This window comes from Drosophila miranda, assembly GCF_003369915.1.
Source record: "Drosophila miranda strain MSH22 chromosome Y unlocalized genomic scaffold, D.miranda_PacBio2.1 Contig_Y1_pilon, whole genome shotgun sequence".
Taxonomy (NCBI): Eukaryota; Metazoa; Arthropoda; class Insecta; order Diptera; family Drosophilidae; genus Drosophila; species Drosophila miranda.
The window spans coordinates 14,335,918-14,351,932 of NW_022881603.1; the positions used below are offsets into that span (position 1 = coordinate 14,335,918).

The 16,015-nt window shown below is 44.8% G+C and overlaps 1 long non-coding RNA gene across 1 annotated transcript; it reads left to right on the top strand.

The window, feature by feature from the left end:
* The first annotated feature begins 1,338 nt into the window (after positions 1 to 1,338).
* On the top strand, positions 1,339 to 1,904 carry LOC117191045. Its single transcript, XR_004473922.1, has 2 exons — positions 1,339 to 1,457; positions 1,538 to 1,904. It is a non-coding gene; the product is annotated as an uncharacterized LOC117191045 (long non-coding RNA).
* Positions 1,905 to 16,015: the final 14,111 nt, after the last annotated feature.

Here is a 16,015-nt window from a genome sequence, read left to right on the forward strand (position 1 = left end):
AACGGCGAGGTGTATGTTCCAGCTTAAACTCCTAGCAGTCGTCACAGAAAGGAAAGGCCGATGGGTTTCGTTGTGTATATATGTATATATGTATATATTGTTCATGTAGTTATTGGGTATTCGCGCGGTATGTCGACAGGTTGAAGCGGGGGTGAAAACGTAACTAACTTATGATGCTTTTGCTGCCGTGAGCGCCGAGTGGATCGTGGATTGTGGATCCGAGCGCTCCTCCGAGCGCGCGAGAGCGAGTTGGGACCGGGGCGCACGGAGTTGGCACAGTGCGCGGAAATTGTTTACTGCTGGCCTGAACATCCTCCCCCCCCCTTGCAGGATTGCAAAGTATAATGGGGTGGCCTATGGCTGGGCGTACGCACCGGACCCGATTCATCCAAAAAAAAAACGCTCTGGACTTGACAAGGACGTCGACTCAGTGTCGCTCCACGGTCGGATAGGCGTGAGGATGCGCAAAACGGGGGTTGCTCTTGAGGAATCTGTGGATGGCGCCGTGGGTCCTACGACGGGGCGGCTCGCGGGGAGACGAGTGTGTCGTTCGTCGTGAGCCGATGTAGATGGCGACGGTACAGTCGCGGCTGAGCGGGCTGGACGACGAGGGCGGCGTTTGGCATGGTTCGATTTAGATGGCGACGATGCTCCCGAGGCTGAGCGGGCTGGACGACGAGACGTGGGTACGTGGAGTAGCGTGTGGTTGTTCTTGCCGGAGTGTTGGTGAGCCAGGCAGTTCCCGCAATACTGGTTGATAAGGACAGCTCGGAGTCTCTCTTCGGGGCTCAGGAGAAGAAATTGGTGGTAGGTCCGTAGCGGATGGACACCTTGGCAGATTCGGCAACGGTAGGAGCCAATTTCCCGAGCACGTCGGTTCTCCCTGGTGCGGTTGGCGCGGGAACGTGGGGCCATATCTGGGTGCGGAGAACTAAGTTGAAAAAAAGGCGTCGAAGACACATTAGTAACGATCTTGGAACGGGTGAGAGGAACATTTAAGACATTGGAAATTGCCGCCCGGTTACATAGTCTGGTGAGGATATGTTGATCTAAGGACGGATTCACCTTCGAGTTCAGGCTTGAATTCGGACCGGAGCGTAGAGCTTTCATACATTGCATATTTTGGAAATATTTCCGTCGGTCAGGAGACCGTTCGAAAACTTCTGCGGAGGGAGCTGGAAGGAAATTGCTGTCGTAAAAAGACCCCGAGTCTTCTACCAGTGTGATAGGTCGTCTGGAAATTTGACTCGAGAACGATGAGATTTGATTCATCACCTGAGGCACTGGACCTGTGAGTACCCAGCCGAAAATGGTCTCCTGCCCTAGGAGAGAGCCACAGATGTTGGTCAGTGAGCCTGTAACATTTCCACGATATATTTCTATCCGTGAGTAGGGGATGGATTGGAGGGGATGTCGAGGTCACGGCCGGGGGGATTCTTTGGTTCCGTGCTCATTCGGTAACTTGGGGGGGGGGGGGGGGGGGGGGGTTCGTTTGACCGCGTCTCGACTCCTACTACATAAACTTTAAATTTTGTAGAATCCCGTGACTCTACCGGGAGCGAGCTCCGAAAACAACACTATGCCTATTCCGAGCATAACGGACATTACATGGCACAATCATAGGGCGTACCCGAAAAGTACTAGGGGCTTTCGTCGGCGTGTTCCAAACTCTCGCGGGCGTGAGGTCTTGCGATGGAAGTCGACCCACACGATTCTATACCCACCCTTCCATGATTTCCAGTGGTGCGAAGGTTCTGGAAATCCCTAAACTTCTTACCCTACCCCATTACGTCACCCTGTCCCTTGGAAATTATAAGTCTACTCCATGTTCATTGCTAATAACATTCAATATATTTCGTTGTACTTCATCATAGACATGTTGCTTCAATCAAAAACTAGCAAACCAAGTTTCACTTCCAAAAATAACACAAGTATTGAACTACAATCAGCAGGCAACTCAAAAAAAATTTTTTGTGGAATGAAAAAAAACGAGGGGGAACGTTGTGAGTTGCTGCGGACACCGCAACTCTACAGTTATACCCGATACTAATTCAGTATGGCTTTCCTCCGTCAGACGATGCTAATATTAAACGACACGACAAAGAGTGCGTGCTAGAGAGACAGAAAATCAGTCTGAGCGTGACGTCGGGCGCTGCGTAGCCAGAGCAAATTGATTTGTTCCTTTTGGCTATAAAAATTATCTGATCTGGTCCAGATTCAGCAATCTGATAGATATGGTCGTTATCTATGATTCTGCGTTTTTAGTTTTCTCGAATGTGCAATATTGTGGATGCAACAGATTTTCGTCTTTTGTGGGGGCGGAAGGGGGTGGGGCGAAATTCTGAGATATACGTTTTATAGTGAGATCTAACAGAAGTGCGGATACCAAATTTGGTTACTCTAGCCTTAATAGTCTCTGAGATTTGTGGATGCCCCAGATTTTCGTCCTTTGCGGGGGCGGAAGGGGGTGTGGCGAAATTTGGACACGAAACTGTCAAGGTCCGATATCACAGGAGTGTGGATACCAAATTTGGTTGCTCTGGCTCTTATAGGTTCTGAGATCCTTGAACTCATATTTTGCAATGGGCAAAGCCGACCATGAAACCTGTGTGTTAGAGAGAGACAGAGCGAGAAAGAATGAAATTGTTTTCTTGATTCTGGCTATAATAATTATACGATCTGGTTGAGATTTTACGCTTTAGAACATATAGTCATCCTCTACGATTCTGCGTTTTTGGTTTTATTGTATCTTTAAAAATGTGGATGCCACAGATTTTCGTCCTTTGTGGGGGCGGAAGTAGGCGGGGCGAAGTTTTGAAATATTTTTGTAGCAGTGACATATCACAGAAGTCTGGATCCAGAACATCGTTGCTCTAGATCTTATAGTCTTTGAGCACTAGGCGCTGAAGGGGACGGACGGACGGACGGACGGACGGACGGACAGACGGACAGATAGACAGGGCTCAATCGACTCGGCTATTGATGCTGATCAAGAATATATATACTTTTTGGGGTCGTAAACGATTCCTTCTGTTCTGTATTCCAATACTCATTTTGAGTATCGGGTATAAATAGGAGGCTTAATCCCTAAGGAGGAAAACAAATTTATAGATATAGGTATATATAAACGGTGGAGTATAAATAGAAAAGATAGGAATATAATATAGGATATTCGAAATAAGTAAATTAGGTATGTATAAAGGAAAAAAAAATAAAAATCAAAAAAAATTTCAAAAGCAGCGGGGGTCATACCAGCGATCAGCAATGGTGAGCCAAAACGAAATTTAATTAAACATTATAAATTTATGGATTTTTTTTTTTCTGGGTTGAGATTTTTTTTCTACGTTGGTTAGTGTATTGCTTGGCTACGTTTCCATGCATTAAAAGAATGCAGGGAATGCGAGCAAGGCAAGCTTAGCAGAATTGGCACCGAAGAGACCGAAAAGCTTCGAGCGTGTGGAACGCAAGCGTTGCGCTCTCTTATCAGCAGCGGCTGGCCGCTGCGCATGCGTTTTAGATTTAGACGAAGACAGGCGCATCTGCGGGTCCAGATAAGGTACCAAGTTGCATCTTAAAACACTGTGCCCAGTCCCTTTGCAAGCCCTTGACCTTTCTCTTCAACCTCTCCTTGGAACAGTCTTGTCTCCCAGTAATTTGGAATGAGTCCTACATCATTCCGCTTCACAAAAAAGGTTCAAGATCAAACATTGAAAACTATCGTGGTATCGCAAAGCTTTCCGCCATCCCGAAGCTTCTTGAGTTCCTGGTCACCCGGCAACTGCAACATCTTTGTTGCAGCTTGATATCTCCGTCGCAACACGGTTTTTTCAGACATCGTTCAACATCGACTAACCTTCTTGAGTTTTCTAACCTAATCCACCGTGGTTTTCAAATTGGTTTGCAGACGGATGTAGTTTTTACGGACTTCAGCAAGGCATTCGATTCTGTGAACCATGCTCTGCTTATTCAAAAGCTCTCCTTATTAGGGTTCCCAACGAATCTTCTAGATTGGATTTTGTCCTATCTCTCTAACCGTACTCAACGTGTTTTGTTTTCTAACGTGTTGTCAAATACTGTTAATGTTACTTCAGGTGTGCCACAGGGAAGTCATCTGGGCCCGCTTCTGTTTATTTTATTTGTGAACGACCTTCCTCAAGTTATAACATACTCTACTACACTAATGTATGCTGATGATGTCAAAATCTGTCTTTCTTACTCTGATTGGTATTTGCACACACGCCTTCAACTTGATCTAAGTGAACTACTATTGTGGTGTTCAACTAATCTTCTTTTTCTGAACCTTTCCAAATGCAAACTTATGACATTTTACCGTCGCGCTCCTCATTTTGTCTCATATGTTCTAGGAAATCATGTCCTTGAGCGAATTTCGAGTTCAAATGACCTCGGAGTCCTTTTTGATCATAAGATGTGTTTCAACACCCATATAGCTGCAACTGTAAATAAAGCTAAGGGTGTTTTAGCGATCATCAAGCGTTGGTCCAAGGAGTTTGACGACCCGTACGTTACGAAACAACTGTACATCTCGTTAGTACGTCCTATATTGGAGTATTGTTCTTGTGTGTGGAGCCCGCAGTATAAAGAGCAGCAGGCTGTTATTGAATCCGTGCAAAAGCAATTTTTAATTTTTGCCCTTCGGAACTTTAACTGGGACTCGGGTAGAATCTTGCCACACTACCGGTCTAGGCTAAATCTTATTGACCTGCCGTCGTTGCACCATCGCAGAATATGCAATGGCGTAATGTTCGTGCACAAGCTCCTTCTTGGACTGTTGACTCCCAAACTCTCTTGGGTCAGATTGACTTGGCCGTTCCATCCAGACCTACCCGTACTTTTAGGCCTATCCGTCTACCCATATGTAGGTCTAATTATGCTGATCATGAACCTTTTAGGGTTTTATGCCATAATTATAACTCCCTCTGTCTAACCCTATCCCCTGAACTGTCTCTTAAACTAATTGCATGCAATATTTATAATCATTTAAATTTAGCTAACTTTTAACTTATCTTTTTCTGCCTTTAGTAACTAAGTACCATTATTAACAGATAATTTGTTAATTTAATAAATAAATAAATAAAAAGGAGAAAATTGAAATTGGGTCACTTACGGCTTTAATACAGTGGTCCCTCGCTGAAAGGCGCCTTTCGTTGTGGAGCTGTGGAAACCATGTTAATGTGTGCCCAGGTCGGAGGGGATTGGTAAATAGGGGGGTATGAAAAAGGTTTTTTTTTTTTTGTTTTTTTTTTTTTTTTTTTGTATTCTGTTACTTTATGATTAAGTTTTTCGGTCTCCAACCCGCAAAAATAAATTCCGTTTTGAGAACTTTCACATTCCCGCCTATCGAGGTAGGACTGTGACGCAGAGTTAAAGAAAGTTACATAGTCATATAAGTGCTCAGAAGGAACCAAAAAAAAATTACAATTAAAACTACACTATGCAACGAAATCTGGGTCCGGATCCGTGGCGGCGTCTTCTGGGCCGTCGCAGACAGCGAGTTAGCGGCACATAGGGGGGGGGGGGGGGTGATCTCTTTGCCCTCTATGCGCGTTCGTTAGATATGGCGCAAGGGTTATGGCCGGTGGAGGTTATGTCGCCGGGCAGGTGGATGCTTCAACGACTCCAAAAGGAAAAAAAATCTCGGCCTCTTTTCCCCGTTCCGTTTTATTTCTTTTCGGTTTGTCTTTGTGGCACTTATTTGGGTTACTTTTCTTTTCTTTTGGGCTTACACGTGGTCGATTTAGTTATATATTTGCTACCGACGCGGAGATAGCCACCGGCTGCAGATTCAAATTTTCGAAAGAGAACGTTCTGGTGCTTTTGCACTGCTTAAATAAGAGCTTACCGATCTTAAAGCTCGGCTTCGAAAGCTCCGTTGCGATGCGCTGCACAGCACTTACGGCAGCTCAGCTCAGCTGTTCCCTACCTCGAGCTTGCTTGCACCATCCCAAACTATACTATGCCCTGCAGCGATAATTGGCCCAAGGTTATTGCATGCGATATCCGAGCACCATAGCGATAACCTATTTTGAATCGGTATTGTCCAACCGCAACCATTACACCACCCGATAATATGCCACCGTTAGACGGAATATTAGCGGGAATCAGGATCGAATGTCTTTCGCATGAAAGGTTCCTATTTCTCGGCCCTGCAGATTTTCCAGGAGGTAGACACAATTACCCAGTTTTTTCCGCACGCGACATTTCAGAAATTTAGGAGCCAATTTGGAATTAAAATTTTGCGTGAATTTGCTCAAGGAAAAATTTCGGTGAAATACTTCCTGACCTTCTCGGAACGACACAGGCTTGGCTCGTAAATTGTATTGAACAACGTTGCGCTCATACGCTTTCTTAATATTGCCCTGTATATCTTTTCGAATTAGAGCTAAATTGTCTGACCTAGCTACCGGTACAACGGGTTCTTTCAGCAAGTGTAAATCCTTCAGAATCTTATAATCCGTCCCATGAGTGAGCATATCTAAGCCAAACAGGGCTCGATATGGTGAACAACCTAAGGACTGATGTAGTGACGATCGCAGCGAACAAGATATACTTGAGAGATGCTGATCCCAGTATGTCTGATCCTGCTGAAGATATGCTCGCACGGCAGCTAACAATGAACGATTTACTCGTTCCGCCGCATTACTTTGGGGAGAGTATAGTGCCGTGTACATATGTTTAATTTCCAGCTGTGTCAAGAATGCGTTGAATTCTGTAGCTTTGAATTGTTTTGTTTGTCGCTAACAATAGTTTCAGGCACCCCATATGCATGAAAGATATGCTTTAGCAGAAATTCTTGGATTACTACGGAAGTTAATTTCTTCAGGGGTGTAGCCAATGGTATTTACTGAAGTGATCTAAGACAATTAGCAAACCAACATGTCCAACATGCGTGGATAAGGTCCAAGCAGATCTATGTATAATCGTTGAAATGGTCGACAAGTTGGTATGTGGTTTCCCATGGGTGGCCGCAGAGTATAATTAGGAGCTTTGCATGCTTTGCACACCCCAAAACTACGAATATACTCTCGAACATCTTTAGCTAAGCCGGGCCAAAACAGACTTCTTCGAACTTTTTCTATGGTCTTTTGCATGACGGCATGCGCTGAAGTAGGATTGTCATGAGCTTGTTTAAGAACGTCGGTCTTCAATCGCTCGGGAACCCATAACTTCCAAGTTCGACTGTCTTGCTCCGCCTTTCCATCTGCGTGTTCGGTTCGAATGTACAGAAATTGGTCGATAATCTTCAGATCGGGCAGTTGAGAGGAATTTTTCTGATACTGTTCTTTTAACTGTTGGACTATCACAGGACTCATCACTACTGCGGATACTTCAGGTTCATGTAATCGGGAAAGAGCATCGGGGACAATGTGATCTTTTCCTTTTCGGTGCGATATCGAGAATTTAAATTGCTGCAATCTAAAAATCCATCGAGCTAACCTCCCCGACACCTTTTGCTGGCGCATTAGCCACAACAAACTGGAATGATCAGTAACCACTTCGAATTCCTGCAGTTCCAGATAGCAACGGAACTTTTCGATGGCCAGAATTACGGCCAAGCACTCGCGCTCCGTAACGCTATAGTTACGTTGCGCACGACTTAGTTTTTTCGACATAAACGCTATTGGCTTTTCCTGCAGATCCACCAATTGCACGAGCACGGCTCCTATACCAAAATCACTAGCATCACAGTGGAGGAAAAATTTCTGTTCGAAGTCTGGGTTTTCGAGCACTGGAGCAGAAGTCAACACGGTTTTTAAAGAGTCCATTGCGACTTGTGCTTCCGGGGTCCAAATAAATTTCTTTTTGTTGGAAAGAAGCTCGGTGTTAGGACAGGATAGCTCAGAGAAATTCTGGATGAATCTCCGGTACCAGCCACAGACCCCAAGAAAGCCGCGAACCTGTTTTAGATTCCTTGGCGGTGGCCAGTTCACTATACAAGCTACTTTGGAGGGATCAGTGCAAATACCTCCATTACTGATGACGTATCCCAGATAATTTACGCTGGTGACACAGAACTGACTCTTCTTAATATTCAGAGTCAGGTTGGCTTTTCTGAACTGTTCAGCGAGTCGTACCAGCACGGCTAGATGGGAAGAGAAATCTGCTGATACGATGCAGAGATCGTCCAAGTATCCAAAGACGCAGTAACGCAAATCCGGGGGAATGATCTCATCCATCAAACGACACATAGTGGATGGAGCGTTACACAGGCCAAAAGGCATAACCTTAAACTGATATAAAGGCCTTCCCGGGACCGTAAAAGCAGTTAGTGACTTGGAATCCTCAGAGAGTTCGATCTGCCAATATGCATCTTTTAGGTCCAGCTTGGTTATGATATTTGCCTTGGGCAACCGGGCAAAAATACCATCGATACTTGGTAATGGGTAGGCATCCTTACGGGTGACTTCATTCAGTCTTCGAGCATCGAGACACAGACGGACTTTGTTGGCCTTGAGAACCAGTCGCATTGGCGAACTCCAAGCACTGGATGACGGTTCGATAAAGCCTAGTTGGAGCATGCGATCTACCTCAGCATAAAGCAACTTTTCCACCGCTGGGCTAACCGGGTAAAAGCGTTGTTTTACGGGGGCGGCCTGACCTACATCGATATGATGCTTAAGCAAGGCCGTACGCCCTAGTCCCTCCGTCGCGTTGGGAAATAACTGTTTAGCTACCTCGAGTTGTTGGTTTTGCTGCCTAGTTAAAGGATACCGTAAGAGATCTGGTTCGGCTGCCTCATCGTCTTTCGAGCTTATCTCGACAGCTGCAATGATGTCTGGGGCCAGCGAAAAGGATCTCCAAAAATCGTGACCTAGGATTAGATTTTGTGTCAGGGATGGAATTATATATAACTTCATGGGTTTCTCGATAGTTCGATAACGCATGATGACATTTAATACCCCCAGTATCTGTTGACTTTGGCCATCTGCAGTTTTTGCAGTGGCTTTTATTAGTTTATATTCAGAAAAGGATGAAAAATCAGTCTGAGCTACTTCAGCACCTATACAGCTGATACTTGCGCCGGTGTCTAACAGCCCCTGTTCTGTTCGACGCAGAAAGGATACTTCGGCATAACTGCGCATATCCTTGGGACTATTAATAATAGCGGAAAGTAACAGTCTACGGTTATTTTTGACATTATCATAATATTTTCTTAAACGCTGGATTCGTTTTGGGGCTTCATGTGGTTTTTCATTAAAAATTCTGTTTCGAACCTCTAAATATTTATGAATCCGTTCGGGATAGGGTAAAAACCGACAACCTCTCTTTACGATCGTATTCGTTTCCTTTCTTTTCTCACAACAAGAAGCCAAACTCTTCTTGTCTCGCTCTAAGTCAACGGGCAAGATTAATGGTGTTTTTTTGGGGGCATCCGGCTGTTGTTGGATGCACCCTTCTGACGGTTTTCCGAAGCTCTACGAATGCATGTTTGGCACTGCGGCTTATAGACATTCGGAGCTCCACAGCCGTAACAAAATATCCGCCTATCTGCCATACAATTTTCCCACACATGTCCAAGCTCCTCACAATTCCAACAAGAACGCTTAGCCGTCGAACTTTGAATGGCCTCTACGCTGATATCCTCATACTCTTCTTGATCGCTTTCAGGGCGCGATTCCTTCAGACTATGTATCGAACGGCGGCCGACCGGTGGCCGAGACTTGTCAGATTTCTGTAACTCCTGCACTAGATTTTCATGCATCTGTACTAATCTTCTCAATTGACCAACTGAGCTAATGGACTGATATAAGATTTTGTGACGGGTTTCGGGAAGCAAATTTGCTTTTAATATTTCTATTAATTCCTCTTCCGCCATTTTAATGCCAAATTTATCTATAAGACCAGCCACGGCGTCGTGAAAAGCGACGAAGGGTTCTCCGACGTGTTGCTTTCGAGCTCGAATCAATTCCTTGCTCATAAACTCCGAACGATAGTCTTTATATTGTTGTCTAAGAGCTGCACAAAATTCTGTCCAAACGATGCGATATACCTGCTTGTGGTATCTCCAATACCAATCGCGCGCTTTGCCAACCAGCAAGATGTGCAAATGTTTGCAAAGGCCGAGAAAATCGCTATCCAAGGTTTCATCGGTTAATGTTTTGACTCGGTAAATGAATTCTTCTACCCCTAAACCTTCGGTAGAACCATCAAAAGGAACATTCCACTTTTGCATAATGTTGGCCGTCTTGGCCGTTCGCAGGCTAGTCATGCTGTTTATACATGAAACTGGTGTTGGGATATTTGGCCTCGCATACCCTTCCTGCGGACTCGCTGGCGGCTGAATCTGCAAAGTGGATATGGCTCTGGCCACAGTGCGCTCAATTATCTGTTGGAGGACATCCAAGTCCAACCCCTGGCTTAGAGGGGCTGTCCGTGCATTGGGTGCTTCCCAAGGGCTAGAGTGAGTGGCGACATTAGCTGACGGAGCTTCAGTCTGGTGGGAGCTACGGCTAGCATCCAATCCCGACAAACACACTACTTCCGGGCCGGAAGATCGACCTGGCGGGAACTTCGGGACCTGCTTTTTGGCTGGTGCTCGAGTTCTTTTGGAACGAGTTGGCCTAGTGGTTCGTTCTACCGGGACTGAACCTACAGTTGGAATTTGGCTCAATTGGGTATTCTTGCCATTTCCCTCGGATATCTTTTCCGTCTCTGGCTGAAAATGTCCATTTGCCGTGGTCTGTACGACCTCCAAAGCTTTGGCAAGACTTCGAGTAGTAATTCCCGAGGGACCGGGTAATTCTGTTGGTTCCGGCTGCGGCTTGTTTGGATAACAATTGCCAACAACTAGTTTTGCTTGCGATAACGTACATACTCGGCTACAGTTCGGACAACCATCGTGATGAGGGAACCATTCTTCCAGACATGCTTTATGGAAAACGTGATTGCACGGAGTACAAAAACACGGCTGAGTATTGGACATTTCAGAGCAACAAATGCCGCAAAAGTTTTCCGAACTCAGCGGATTGTTTTGCTGAGGACTATGTCGCAGCGGCATTTTTTATAAGATTTTTTTATTTTTTTTTTTTTTTACTACATTTTACCAAATCTTTCCTAGGGTGACATTTAATGGTTCGTTTGACCGCGTCTCGACTCCTACTACATAAAGTTTAAATTTTTTAGAATCCCGTGACTCTACCGGGAGCGAGCTCCGAAAACAACACTATGCCTATTCCGAGCATAACGGACATTACATGGCACAATCATAGGGCGTACCCGAAAAGTACTAGGGGCTTTCGTCGGCGTGTTCCAAACTCTCGCGGGCGTGAGGTCTTGCTATGGAAGCCGACCCCCACGATTCTATACCCACCCTTCCATGATTTCCAGTGGTGCGAAGGTTCTGGAAATCCCTAAACTTCTTACCCTACCCCATTACGTCACCCTGTCCCTTGGAAATTATAAGTCTACTCCATGTTCATTGCTAATAACATTCAATATATTTCGTTGTACTTCATCATAGACATGTTGCTTCAATCAAAAACTAGCAAACCAAGTTTCACTTCCAAAAATAACACAAGTATTGAACTACAATCAGCAGGCAACTCAAAAAAAAATTTTAGTGGAATGAAAAAAAAATAGGAGGCTTAATCCCTAAGGAGGAAAACAAATTTATAGATATAGGTATATATAAACGGTGGAGTATAAATAGAAAAGATAGGAATATAATATAGGATATTCGAAATAAGTAAATTAGGTATGTATAAAGGAAAAAAAATAAAAATCAAAAAAATTTTCAAAAGCAGCGGGGGTCATACCAGCGATCAGCAATGGTGAGCCAAAACGAAATTTAATTAAACATTATAAATTTATGGATTTTTTTTTTTTCTGGGTTGAGGAGATTTTTATACCCGATACTCAAAATGAGTATTGGGGTATATTAGATTTGTGGTAAAAGTGGATGTGTGTAACGTCCAGAAGGAATCGTTTCCGACGCCATAAAGTATATATATTCTTGATCAGCATCAATAGCCGAGTCGATTGAGCCCTGTCTGTCTGTCCGTCTGTCCGTCCGCCCGTCTGTCCGTCTGTCCGTCCCCTTCAGCGCCTAGTGCTCAAAGACTATAAGAGCTAGAGCAACGATGTTTTGGATCCAGACTTCTGTGATATGTCACTGCTACAAAAATATTTCAAAACTTCGCCCCGCCCACTTCCGCCCCCATAAAGGACGAAAATCTGTGGCATCCACAATTTTAAAGATATGAGAAAACCAAAAACGTAGAATTGTAGAGAATGACCATATCTTTAAGACTGCGGAATCTGAATTGGATCGTATTATTATTATAGCCAGCATCAAGAAAACAATTTAATTTTTTCTCGCCCTGTCTCTCTCTAACACACACGTAGCATAGCCGGCTTTGCTTAGAGTAAAACATTAGCACCTAAATCTCAGAGACTACAAAAGCTAGAGCAACCAAATTTGGTATCCACACTCCTAATATATCGGACCGAGACGAGTTTGTTTCAAAATTTCGCCACACCCCATTCCGCCCCCGCAAAGGACGAAAATCTGGGGATATTCAAAAAGCTCAGAGACTATTAAAGCTAGAGTAACCAAATTTGGTATCCGCACTCCTGTTAGATCTTACTATAAAACGTGTATCTTAAAATTTCGCCCCACCCCCTTCCGCCCACACAAAGGACGAAAATATGTTGCATCCACAATATTGCACATTCGAGAAAACTAAAAACGCAGAATCATAGATAATGACCATATCTATCAGATTGCTGAATCTGGATCAGATCAGATCATTTTTATAGCCAATAGGAACAAATCAATTTGCAGTGGCTACGCAGCGCCCGACGTCACGCTCAGACTGATTTTCTGTCTCTCTCGCACGCACTCTTTGTCGTGTCGTTTAATATTAGCGGCGTCTGCCGGAGGAGAGCCATACTGACTTAGTATCGGGTATAGCCGTAGAGTTGCGGTGTCCGCAGCAACTCACAACGTTCCCCCTCGTTTTTTCTATGTTGGTTAGTGTACGGCTTGGCTACGTTTCCATGCATTAAAAGAATGCAGGGAATGCGAGCAAGGCAAGCTTAGCAGAATTGGCACCGAAGAGACCGAAAAGCTTCGAGCGTGTGGAACGCAAGCGTTGCGCTCTCTTCTCAGCAGCGGCTGGCCGCTGCGCATGCGTTTTAGATTTAGACGAAGACAGGCGCAAAGGAGAAAATTGAAATTGGGTCACTTACGGCTTTAATACAGTGGTCCCTCGCTGAAAGGCGCCTTTCGTTGTGGAGCTGTGGAAACCATGTTAATGTGTGCCCAGGTCGGAGGGGGATTGGTAAATAGGGGGGGTATGAAAAAGGTTTTTTTTTTTTTTTTTTTTTTTTTTTTTTGTAGTCTGTTACTTTATGATTAAGTTTTTCGGTCTCCAACCCGCAAAAATAAATTCCGTTTTGAGAACTTTCACATTCCCGCCTATCGAGGTAGGACTGTGACGCAGAGTTAAGGAAAGTTACATAGTCATATAAGTGCTCAGAAGGAACCAAAAAAAAATTACAATTAAAACTACACTATGCTACGAAATCTGGGTCCGGATCCGTGGCGGCGTCTTCTGGGCCGTCGCAGACAGCGAGTTAGCGGCGCATAGGGGGGGGGGGGGGGGGGGGGTGATCTCTATGCCCTCTATGCGCGTACGTTAGATATGGCGCAAGGGTTATGGCCGGTGGAGGTTATGTCGCCGGGCAGGTGGATGCTTCAACGACTCCAAAAGGAAAACGAGGGGGAACGTTGTGAGTTGCTGCGGACACCGCAACTCTACAGTTATACCCGATACTAAGTCAGTATGGCTCTCCTCCGGCGGAGCAGCTAATATTAAACGACACGACAAAGAGTGCGTGCGAGAGAGACAGAAAATCAGTCTGAGCGTGACGTCGGGCGCTGCAAAGCCAGTGCAAATTGATTTGTTCCTTTTGGCTATAAAAATTATCTGATCTGGTCCAGCTTCAGCAATCTGATAGATATGGTCATTATCTATGATTCTGCGTTTTTAGTTTTCTCAAATGTGCAATATTGTGGATGCAACAGATTTTCGTCCTTTGTGGTGGCGGAAGGGGGGGGGCGAAATTCTGAGATATACGTTTTATAGTGAGATCTAACAGAAGTGCGGATACCAAATTTGGTTACTCTAGCCTTAATAGTCTCTGAGATTTGTGGATGCCCCAGTTTTTCGTCCTTTGCGGGGGCGGAAGGGGGTGTGGCGAAATTTGGACACGAAACGGTCAAGGTCCGATATCACAGGAGTGTGGATACCAAATTTGGTTGCTCTGGCTCTTATAGGTTCTGAGATCCTGGAACTCATATTTTGCAATTGGCAAAACCGACCATGAAACCTGTGTGTTAGAGAGAGACAGAGCGAGAAAGAATGAAAGTGATTTCTTGATTCTGGCTATAATAATTATACGATCTGGTTGAGATCTTACATTCTAAAACATATAGTCATCCTCTACGATTCTGCGTTTTTGGTTTTATCGTATCTTTAAAAATGTGGATGCCACAGATTTTCGTCCTTTGTGGGGGCGGAAGTGGGCGGGGCGAAGTTTTGAAATATTTTTGTAGCAGTGACATATCACAGAAGTCTGGATCCAAAACATCGTTGCTCTAGCTCTTACAGTCTTTGAGCACTAGGCGCTGACGGACGGACGGACAGACGGACAGACAGACAGGGCTCAATCGACTCGGCTATTGATGCTGATCAAGAATATATATACTTTATGGGGTCGGAAACGATTCCTTCTGGACGTTACACACATCCACTTTTACCACAAATCTAATATACCCCAATACTCATTTTGAGTATCGGGTATAAAAAATCTCGGCCCCACCAAGGTCGACTCCGAAGAGTACTCCCGTCAAGGGTGGGAGTTTGGTGTGGGGGGTGCAGAACTTTGGGAGAGCCGGGTGGCTACCGCTCGGGGCCAGGGCCCTATGGGCGAAACAGAACCAAAACCACGAGGGCTAAGCAAAAAATCTAAATTTTCCCTACAGGGCACTTTAACATACCGGTTTTTCGGACTTTTCCACGGAGAATTCTGTTTCGAACCTCTAAATATTTATGAATCCGTTCGGGATAGGGTAAAAACCGACAACCTCTCTTTACGATCGTATTCGTTTCCTTTCTTTTCTCACAACAAGAAGCCAAACTCTTCTTGTCTCGCTCTAGGTCAACGGGCAAGATTAATGGTGGTTTTTTGGGGGCATCCGGCTGTTGTTGGATGCACCCTTCTGACGGTTTTCCGAAGCTCTACGAATGCATGTTTGGCACTGCGGCTTATAGACATTCGGAGCTCCACAGCCGTAACAAAATATCCGCCTATCTGCCATACAATTTTCCCACACATGTCCAAGCTCCTCACAATTCCAACAAGAACGCTTAGCCGTCGAACTTTGAATGGCCTCTACGCTGATATCCTCATACTCTTCTTGATCGCTTTCAGGGCGCGAGTCCTCCAGACTATGTATCGAACGGCGGCCGACCGGTGGCCGAGACTTGTCAGATTTCTGTAACTCCTGCACTAGATTTTCATGCATCTGTACTAATCTTCTCAATTGACCAACTGAGCTAATGGACTGATATAAGATTTTGTGACGGGTTTCGGGAAGCAAATTTGCTTTTAATATTTCTATTAATTCCTCTTCCGCCATTTTAATGCCAAATTTATCTATAAGACCAGCCACGGCGTCGTGAAAAGCGACGAAGGGGTCTCCGACGTGTTGCTTTGGACCCCTGATCAATTCCTTGCTCATAAACTCCGAACGATAGTCTTTATATTGTTGTCTAAGAGCTGCACAAAATTCTGTCCAAACGATGCGATATACCTGCTTGTGGTATCTCCAATACCAATCGCGCGCTTTGCCAACCAGCAAGATGTGCAAATGTTTGCAAAGGCCGAGAAAATCGCTATCCAAGGTTTCATCGGTTAATGTTTTGACTCGGTAAATGAATTCTTCTACCCCTAAACCTTCGGTAGAACCATCAAAAGGAACATTCCACTT